This window comes from Calidris pugnax, unplaced genomic scaffold (assembly GCF_001431845.1).
Source record: "Calidris pugnax isolate Ruff unplaced genomic scaffold, ASM143184v1 scaffold44, whole genome shotgun sequence".
In the NCBI taxonomy this organism is placed as follows: domain Eukaryota; kingdom Metazoa; phylum Chordata; class Aves; order Charadriiformes; family Scolopacidae; genus Calidris; species Calidris pugnax.
The window spans coordinates 28,531,259-28,542,009 of record NW_015094506.1 but is presented as its reverse complement, the minus strand read 5'-3'; the positions used below and the strand labels follow the sequence as shown (position 1 = coordinate 28,542,009).

Sequence of the window (10,751 nt, the reverse complement as noted above, 5' to 3'; positions counted from 1 at the left end):
TCAGGCTGCGGGAGGTGCCGCGCCCGACGGTGAGGAGCCACCGCCCGGGCCGGGTCCGCGGGGGGGCTCCTCCGAGGGGACGGTTGCGGCGGTTGGTGTCCGGCGCGCGGAGACCTGTGAGGGGGCACGCGCTGAGCCCGGCCGGTGGGGCTCTCCCGGGGGCGGGCGGGTTGGTCGGTTCCCTCCCGGGCGCGTCGCAGCCGCGGAGCGTCTCCGCCCGGCCCGAACGGGCGACGCGCCCACGTCCCTCCGCGGGTAGGTCGCCATTTCGTGCGCTGGCCGGCGGGGGCGAGGGCCCGGCGGGGGCGGGCGGCGTGTGCGGGGGAAGGAGCTGTCTGTGCTGAAGTGCCGGGTTTCGCTCTCCCACCTTTATTTTTCCATCCTTTATTTATTCCCCCCCGCCCCCCGTCCACCTTCCGCGGCTTTGCTTCTGGCAGGGAGTAGCAACGGCGAGTTTATTTAGGTATAAAATAGCGAAAATGTGGTTATTCTGCTCGCCTATGTCCTCCTTTTGCTGCATTTCTCCCGATGGCGTTGGAGCCTGAGCAGCAAATACACCTGCTCTTTTTGGTTAAAAAAAAAAAGTAATAATTAACTAAATCTTCAGCCACTGGTGAACTCCTCGGCACAGATGTGTTAGTTTTGAAGTCTGAAGTGTGTTTAAACCAAGGCTTGGGAGTCTTCAGTGTAAACAGTACCTGATTAATAATGCCAAGCTGTTTAAATATTTAAGATCATAGTGTGCTTCAGCCCAGTCAATAAGGCTCTTCCATATTGACAAGTATGCTGCGAAAGGAATGCTCTTTCTTAGCTGTCTGTATAGTTAGATAAAACAATGGAAAACATGATATGTAACTCTGCAGTGGGACCTACAGATTGTGATAAGACATTCTTTTATCTATAAAGGTTCAGCTTTTCACTATTTATTCAAAACAACCTCCTATTGAGTCAAGAAGCCAGTGTTAACCACCTGGGTTTCTTTTCTCTGCCTCTGAATATTTATTTCTCTGAGTATTAATTAAGAATTAGAAAGTATTTTAAGTATGTTGTGGAGAAGGTAGATGAAACCTGAAAACTTCATTGCGTCTAACAGGTGCACTATTAATCATTTCAACTTGTGCCATAATTTAACAAAATCGATGTGATAATTTATGGATACTAATTATATGGGGCTGTGCATAGAATAGGTCACTGTACAACATCAGAAGGCATTTGGACTTTATTTTCAGTTTGAGAGCAGCGTATATGCCAAGAGATGCATCCTGCTGGCATTCTGTGGCAAAGGGTATCAGCTGGAAAGAGAAAGATACTATATAGTGAGATATACTAGCGCAAAGGACCTAGAAAACAGAAAACTAACTTGCAGGTGCAGCATATTTTTTATATTTGTTTGATACTACCATTTGTATGGATACATTTTGGGCATTTGTTTAGTTGATGACTGTCCTGAGTTTTGAATAGAAATTACAACGCAAGTGACCAGAGTTGCTAAAGAGTTTGATACTGAAGTCTGTGAAAGTTACTTATTTGAATTTCAAAGTACTGTGAAATTCTTTTGGGTGTTTAAAACTAGCTGTCAGACTATATAAATCCAGAATTGGGTAAGTATTGTATTCTGAGAATATTGAACTCAAAGAAGCAAAATCAGAAAGCTGCTTTATGTTGATGGAACTTGGGATCCATTGAATGGATTCACATTCTGGGTTGTGCAACGGCGATGTAGCGAAGGGAAGCTGTACAGCTGTGCGACCACATTGGATGATGGAGTAGTGTGTACCAGCTGGTGTTAATGATAGAGCTAAAACCCTCTTCACAATTCGCAGAATAAATCCTCAATTAATCATACTGGTATTGGTATCTTACTATAATTACTGGCCACAGTAAAAATACTCAAAAGTAATAATGTTCAAGGTGAATGAGATCAACAGAATCTGAGCCGTAGTGATCATTCATTATCTTCTTGCAGAAAGCGTAATATTTGTCACATATACCACAACTTGTTTCATAAGGAGTGCTGTAATTAGAAATTTAGGCTTTTTAAAATGGTTATAATTTTCAGTAAATGAAATAACAAATCCAGTGGATGCTTACTGATACCTCCTGTTAGCTTGTTGTGCTTTGGTGTTTCTCTGGTGCGCAAAAAGGTGATGGCAGCTTTAGTAACCAAATTATAGTTTCTTGGGGTTAATGAGATGTCTCTCTAACTGACAGATTTTATTGGTTTGAGGATTCCGATTTGAAGTCAGGAAAAAGTGATGCTAGTCTCCCCATTCTTCCTGCTGTAGGGAAATGACTCTCCATGGTATCTGGACATAAAACACACTGAATACACTAAGGCTTTGGGGTTTTGTTAAGAGATTATTGCACAGCTCAAATAGCTCAATCAGCCTAAAAATTAAATCTGTTTTGCCTGCGGCTGTGGAATTGTTGTTAGTCTGTAGTTTTATTCAGTTGTCCCAAATCACCTTGAATTGCGATTGCTTACCTTCCGTTATACTGGAATAGTAAAATTGTGTTCAGTTTTCACTGGATATGTTCATTTTGTTATGTTTTATGAACAGAATTGGTAAAATGGGAAGCCATACAGAGAAAGTCAGTCTTGGTAATGTAAGCTGAGGGAATAATGTAGGAGGCTGTCTGCTGGGCAATATGCAATGAATTTGATTTTGCCTTCCTGAGTGGGCTGATAGTATTCAAAAAATTCAGTTATACTTTCTCTGCAGTGATAATTTGTTGCATTTTAAATTGGTGAGTGTGTGTATTGCCTATTCAGTTTAGTATTAATGACTTTGTAACTTACACGTTTATTAATATTGTCTTGTAAATATAATACTAAGGGAATTTGTAAAGAGTTAATCTTCAATAATAAGATTAACACGATGCACCATAAGTTTTGTCCTACTGGTTGTTAACCAGGAAAGGCTAGTTGCAAGCTCGCTATATTGCTTTCTTCCGAGCTACTGGAGGCTAGCTGAGCTTTCAGTTATTTACCTCAATAGAAAACTGAAAGGGAAAAAGTGAACAAAGGAGGTCTGTTTTGCCTGTCCCACTTGCTGGGCTGTTGTCTTTGCCCTTTTCAGTGAAGGAGGGGGTAGAGCTGGGTCAAAGTTGAAGAACACTGAAAAGGAATTCAAGTCTTATATTGAAATGTGAATGATAGCTTAGTTTGAGCACCAAATGCATTTGTTTGAATTAATTTTTTCTGTCTGTGGAAGCTTTAACTGACAGATGGTGATGGACTGGCATATAGACTGCTAGAAGGTACAGCTAGATATGTGTTCAGGCCCCGATTAAGATGCTCAGTAAATAAGTACATATCTTATGAGACTTTTAATACTAGAGATACTGATGCTAGACACTGTGTGACACACTAGATATTTGATTATGTGAATCAAGGGCAGGCCCCTGCAGCTGGCATACATTCAGACTTACTTGTCTCGCCTAATTGCATTGCAAATACTCCTCTGGATTGCTCTTTAGATTCTCCCTTCTAGTAAATGTTGAATAAGTACAGAAATGTTCATCTGGATCCTCTATTAACTGTTGTAAGAAGCTTTCAATTTTTTTTGTTTTGCTGTGTGAATCAGGATAAATGTATCTTAGTATTCATTTTGTGAATACACTGTTTTCCTACACTGTTTTGGTTCTGAAATGGCTCAATTCATAATGTGATTACAGCTTTCCCCTTGTTAACTTTTTAGTATGGAAGCATAACAGCTTGAATTATAAAATGTTTCTGTAAGAGCTCACAGTACCCCCATTCTACTTTAAGCAACCAAACTTTATATAAAAAGCAGCATTTCATGCAGAGCATCTCAGATGCACAAAAATAGCCAAGCAAAGAAAAAAAGACCAGTTCAACTTATTAGGACGTGATAACTTTAAAAAACAGCTGCATTAGAAAGGAACTAGCTGTCTAATTTGTCAATTAAATCAGACAGAATCAGTACGAATGTAGTCTCTCTAAATTCTGCAAATACTCATATAAGACTGCTGAATTTGGATGCATCCCAGTGGGAATACAGTTGTCTTAATGTTTTGTCTGCACTGTTAGGTTTATATGATCTTTTAATTTCCTCTAGTTTAAAGTATGTAAATTCTTACAGTTTAACAGCTTGTTTGTGGAAGACAAAAGTTGATCCATGACTTCCTGGAGTGTGAATTAGTCTTTGGCCACTAATTAGGCTTTTTCAGAGAGCCACCCAAAATATTACCATACCATTTTCCTAAATGAGGAAAATGGTATGGTAATACCAATGGTATAGTAATACCAATACCTAAGTGAGGAGCTGCCAATGTTTATACGTGAGTATGGATTTTCTGTGTCTTTCTGAAATATGCTTCTCACTTCTGACTTCCCATTTTCTGCTTTTTCAGTGTTGCTGTTTGTCCTTAATGGTTCTGAGGGTCCATGTAAAGGAGTTGCCTTTACAATATCACAACACTGTAGAGCTCCCTGTGTGTGTCTGTGTGTATGCAAAGGCGTTGTATGTAATCAATTAGTGCAAAGGCCAGCTGTTGTACAAAATTTGGAGTCAGGCAACAGTTCTGCTGGTGGAAACTAATACCGCAGAGTCAACCGACTGGTGCATAGGCACTGGCCAAGCAAAGTCTTGCTCAATATTGTAGCATGGGTGGGGTATCAGAAATGAACAAAATTCAGAGAAAGAGGTTGAAGATAATGAATTATGAAAAAACATATCCATGGGGAGGACTACTCTATGAGGAGAAGGATGAAGAACAAAATGTGTTACTGAGTTTTGCATTGGAAAGAACTGGTAGAAATGAGGGGGTTGGGACTAAAATTCACTGGAAATCTTAGAAAAGGCAACAGTCTTGGGAGCTATGCGTAGAATAGATTGAGAGGGAATGTACATACAATTCATGTATAAAAGTGTGTGGGAAGAAGCAGGGGATAACTCCTTGGTGTGAGGTGGGAAGTGCAACCAATCCTGAGGGAGGGAAGAATTTTGAAGAGCAAAAGCAGGGAAGTGAGTCACTTGAAGGGGAGCAGAAGAAGAAAAACAAGAATTTGACCTACTATTGGTGAAGGATTGGTTTGTTTCTTTTTCCTGGGAAGTATCAAGCAATTTGAAGGAAAACATTACATACCCCTGTTATCTTCATGGCAGGTTTCCTGTCATTTAAAGGGATTTCAAGAGTAGTTAGGAATTTGGTGTTGCTCATCAGGAGATTTGTATACCACAATTTACCCTTCATAACAGTATAGGTGGTCCTTTTCTAGTTCTCTACAGACTGCTGCTGTTTGCATCTCTAGGGGGATTAAAATGCAGGAGATGCTTGGTGTGCCTTCCTCACTACAATTTTCAAGTGCTATTAGGAAGAGGTAAGCTTCACTATGGCTATTCTTTGGGTGGGATAAGAAGGTTTAGAGACTTGGTTACTGCCATTTTGAGTAAGCTGGAATCTGTGGGTCCCTGCACTAAGCCCCCCAACCTGTAGACCTGTGCTGTTTGGACAAAATAAATATGCAATAGGAATTTTAACCCCTTTGAGTTATGCTTGAGTTAACCCCGCCTTGAGTACTGTTCTTTTCTTGAAAATGGGGGATGTTTTTTCACTGTTGGCTCAGCTGAGTTTAGTGGTTTGGGCCTCAAACCAGGACACTGAATTTGGTAATGGTAATGATGTTGCAGTTGTTACACAGCCACATATAACCAAAATCTGGTTTTTACTTTGGGTGACATGAGATGTTAATAGGCTGTGCTATCTATTTTACATCTTTAAATCTGTTCTGACTAGGTATTTGTTACTGAAGCTCAGAAAAAAAGAGCTATGTTGCTTTTCCTTTCCTACCCTTTAAAAACTGTACAGGACTTGAGTAAGTTTACAACAAGGGAGCTCTGCATTAAAAGTGAAAAGAACAGCAATACAGAGTTTCTGTTTACATTGTTGGATTAACTGAGGCCTCTGGCCATTCTTGAGTCTTGGTGCAGTAAGTTTTGTGTTCCGTGTCCAGCTGCTGTGAGGAGCTGTATACTCCATGGATGCTGAGCAGTTTTCAGCTATGAGCAGTTAAATGGTTCCAGTATGATTAGGTTTTGTTGCTGTTAAATCAGTTTAGGGCGTAATGGCAACCCATTTTCCACATTGTCAATTGAGTTCTGAGTAACACTAGAAGCCAGAGTCAGCATCACGATGTGTTGCGGAGTCTTGTCACGTTTTGAAGAAGTTGTTGCTTTCTCTAGAGTGTGAGGAAATCACTTCAGTATTGCAGTGGCCAAGTCTGTAAGTCATGAAGACGAGAGCCCTTGTGGCTGGAGATGTTGGACAGGACATGGTCTTTTTACCAGATGTAAAAGATTCCTGCTTCTATTTATCAATGTATTTATTATTTATAGTGAAGTTCAGAGACACCCAAAGATAGGGAATATCTTGGCAATGATTAGCACTATTACTGAAACCCAGTCCAAGTAATACTACAAGGGCATTTGGGACATCTGTAAGGGTGTGGAGGAACCCACCCTTCATATTGGAGCACTATGTACCTTATGTATGGTTTGGCTTGCTTTTGTCTACTCATGAGCTGGTTTTTGGTTAGACATCTAAAACAACCAACAAATGTAATGTCAGTGTTTTACATACCAAGTGTATTTTGAACCCTCCTGAAGTTTGTGTGATTTTTACATCATGTAATGTCTTTAAAAGCATTAAATAATGAGGGAGAGAGGATTCCACCTACTGCTTCTCTGACGACAAAGGCTTAGAGCTGGGAAACAGTTTTCTCTCTTTCCTGGATATATAATACAAACTAGGTATGGTAGCTGCACATGAGCCTCTTTTGCATGACCTAACATGGCTGTCAGAGCAGCAGTGCTCATAACTGGACTATAAAGCCTGATCCTTCTGTATTGGATGCTTTTGTTCATATGAATCTTGCATGATATACAAAATCATAGAATTTTACATATAGTACAGCTCTGACCTTTAATGTACAAATAGTCTTTTGAATATCCATCTTTTCCCTCAGAAGCATTGAATGTATTTATGAACCTTGGAGTCTAGTAGCCAACATGTCAATGTAGTACAAGGTATAACATCTTCTCTCAGACAATACCAGACATATAGTCTCAATATAGATTGAAACTTCAGGTGGTATTCTAGAGAATTTTTGCAAGTTTTCTGCTTTCATGTAGTTCGAGTGCTTTAAAAATTGGCATCTAAATGTGATTCTAGATATGGACAAAACACGGAACATCTTAAATTATGTGCAGGCTATTTCTGCATGATAAAGTTTAAATATAAGCAGCTGTGTAACTGGAAAGCCAGCCAGCCCAGTGTGACTAAAAGGTAAACTATCTGTTAGACCTTGTAGGTGGTAGTTGTATAAAGAGCATTTTTAGCTTAAAAAGGTAAAAATCTAGGAACACAAAAAGGTGAGTGTGACCACCAGAGGGCAGACACATTGTTTAATGACTCCTGACCAAGCTCCTTAGAAAGGAAACTGCCTATGCCTGTAAAAATACAGTGAGATAATGACTGAATAAATAACACAGTATAGATGCACAAAATTTCAAACACTGATGAAATATAATGTTTAAGATGAATGTAGATACATCTGCTTAGAACTCACCTATAGTTTTGTATTCCACAATGGAAGTCAGAACAGTTCATCTGTTTGTGTAGTTTGACCTGTAAATAATAAATTGTTAAATTTTAACCCATTTAACTTTAATATAAAGTCCAGAAATTTTAATTTAACTGTGTTTTCCACGACCACGTCCATCTTCATCTGAAAATGAAAAATACACTCCTTTCTCAATAGTTTCTCTCTTGTAGTCAAAGAATAATTAAATTCTGACTGAATTAAAGTTCATGTTTCTACAAAGAGCTCCTAGCATTTGAATATTCTTTTCCTTTTTATTATTAATAACATTTATGTCCTTTAAAGCATGTAATTTTGTTCTTCAGAGTATCCTGGAAAATATTTAACATTATGGGCCTAAAATTAAATACTTCAATAGAATAACCTTTCTTAGGAATGCTGTACTGTTGTTCTTAGTGAAAGACGATGTTCAGTAATTTTTTAGTTTTCTTGCTGGGAATGTAGGCGCTTAATTAAAACATGTCATGTGTTGGCTTTTACTGCTCATGCACCATCTCAGTTTACAGTGGCAGTGTCTTTTCTTTGAATAATTTTCCTCTAAAACCTAGACAGTTTTTGGAAGGAAAGCAAAGTGTTTATCCTATTGTTTCAAAGTCACAGTATTCTCTAGAGGCAAGTCTTAAGAGCTTTCATGGCTCTCTGAGGGGGGGTCTCAATTCTACTAGTTGTGCTGGAATGAAGCATCATTGAAATAGCCTTAAAATGCTGCCCCAGATTTCCATTTTCCCCACTGCCATTTCCAGCAGGCAAAGCTTCCTTAACAGCAGAATTTCTGGAGAGGTCCTTTCTAAGATGATTTGCAGATACAATCGTCAAAACTTTATCTGGAGGAATTTCTCCAAGTTACTTCTAAAGTTCTACGTGCTTCTTCACAACCTTCTTACCTCCTCAGCATTGAAATATGGGAGTAGGTTTCTCATTGCATCCAGGGAAATGTTCTAGCAGAATTGACAGCATCAGGCACTGAATAATATCATAGGAATTAATGATTTATTAAGATTTGTATCTTCATCGTTCACTTGGCCAATGTGTCCTAGCTGCTTTTTTTTTTATTTTTCCATCTATGTCTAGAAGCCTAGAAACACCTAAAAATAAACCTGAGTTGCTCTTAATAAGAAGTTGATTTTTGCATCTGGGTTTTTGAAAAATTCAGTTAAGGTTATGAGACTTGACAACTCTGTACAAGGGCTGAATTCTGTCCCTTAAATACAGTGACAGAAACACTACTGCTGAGAACATATGCAATAGCTGTAATCTGTTGGAAGTTAAATGGGTGCCAGGGCTAATACTAATGCTAACTTTTGTAGGAAGGCTAGCCTTTATCTTCATGATGTTATATAGATGCTTGTGTGTTTTCTCTTCTGAGAGAAAGCTGTCCCAAAAGAGTCAAAAATCTCAGTTATTCTGCCACTTTGATGAGAGAGTTCAAATTGCAAACTAATACGTAGCTTCCTGCTAATAAAAAGCCATATTAATTGGAATGGAAGAGATAAGAATAAGAAAGTGCTGAAAGCAGAAGAAAGTGTGAAGACAACAAAGTGAGGGGAGACAGAGGGGAAGAGGTCCATTTAATTACATGCAAAGAGCTACTAAAGGAATAGAGCTACAATTTGTTGTTTACTTGAAACCTCAAGGTATCATTTTAGTGGTGCTAATAACTATGAAGTATTATCTGAATTGTCGACAAATTAAGTTTAAAAAAAAAAGTGCAAAAAAGTATGAGCTGTATAGTCTTCATGAGAAGAATCTTAGATCTGTTCCTTGTCTTGCTGCTCACAAGTGGAAAAACAACTTCTCACTGATGATGACCTAGGCTCCCATGATTATTCTACACACTAGAATATATATATAAAAGATCTGAATTGTGACAGAATGCTGAAATGAAATTGCAAGTTAGTACAAGTTAGCACAAGCGCGAGTTTTTCTGAAGACGCATAATCATGCTGATCCCTAAAGTTGAGTGCCTGACTTCTCCTGGATGGTAAAGGATGAAGTGAGACATCTGTTTCTGAAAGCATGTCTATAAAATTAGTTAAATGTTTGCTTTCGTTAGTGAGAAGCTTTATCTCTGGTTGTGGGAAATAATTAATAATTCATTATATTGAGCTAATGCATTACTTTGACTAATATTTTTTCAAAAACAGAATTCAGATTAGTGGAATTCTGAATTTGCATTTCATAATGAATTATTTTATTATAATTAGATTAATTTTCCCCTACTTTCAATATTAGTTTAGGTTTATAGTTTTAAAAAAAATGAACTAAATAGATGTTGTGTTGGCATTGCCTTGAAATACGACTTGGAATTTAAAACATTTTATGTACTTTTAAATGTTTCGCAATTCAATATTAAATATTATCTATCAAAAATAGAGCTATTAATAAATTTTAACACTGAATATCACTGGAAAAACCAGCTCATCACTTTTCTGATAGAACACAAAATGTATCTTAGCCTTTGCAATGTAATTCAGTTTCTGAACACTAATCCTCAAACAAAGACTTGGCAGAGTCCAAAATGAAACACTAGCAAGTCTGTAAGTAGGACCCAGAAGAGCAACAATTTTTTGTTCCATTGTCTTCTTTATCCCTTCACTGCTGTTTCTACCATCCTGTGATAGATTTTTAAATACCGCCTATTTGGGCACAGGCAAGTAATTAGTATGTAAATCTTACTTTGAGTGCAAATGTGCAATAGTAGGCACAGAACTGTAAAACAAAACTTGGAGGTTCCTTTTAAGAAGGCTTGCATAGTAAATATAATTAGACAGTCAAACTTTGAAGTATCTTAAAACCTTTGTTTGTTTGTCTGTCTCCTGAGTTTTCATATAAAATTATTTTGCAAATTTCTGTATGTTCTTTGAGGTTGTGGCTATCTGTCCGTACACTACCAGTCCTAATGAGATTGTAAGTTATGATTACAGCTCCTAGACTGAATTAGTGGGTACTATGCAATACAGGTTTTTAGCACTTACTACTTAAAGAATATTAAAGCTTACTTCACTAAACATATTCACATTGGTCAGAAAAATATTGTTTTACTGTTCAGTACCACTCTTAAAGAACAGTGTGTGAAAGGACACGTTTAGTGTAGGTATTCCACTTTCAGAAACATTTCATGTAG

At 38.2% G+C, this 10,751-nt stretch overlaps 1 protein-coding gene across 16 annotated transcripts in view; it reads left to right on the top strand.

Moving 5' to 3' along the window:
- NRCAM (neuronal cell adhesion molecule) overlaps positions 1–10,751 on the top strand; it is a 158,184-nt gene that overhangs the window by 176 nt on the left and 147,257 nt on the right. For 15 of the 16 annotated variants that reach the window (XM_014963715.1, XM_014963702.1, XM_014963709.1 and 12 more), the window contains exon 1: positions 12–29. The exons of the other annotated variant lie outside the window; for it this stretch is intronic. The gene's annotated coding sequence lies outside the window, so the exon portion shown is untranslated. Of the gene's footprint in view, positions 1–11; positions 30–10,751 lie in introns of those variants that run through there. 16 annotated transcript variants of the gene reach the window in all.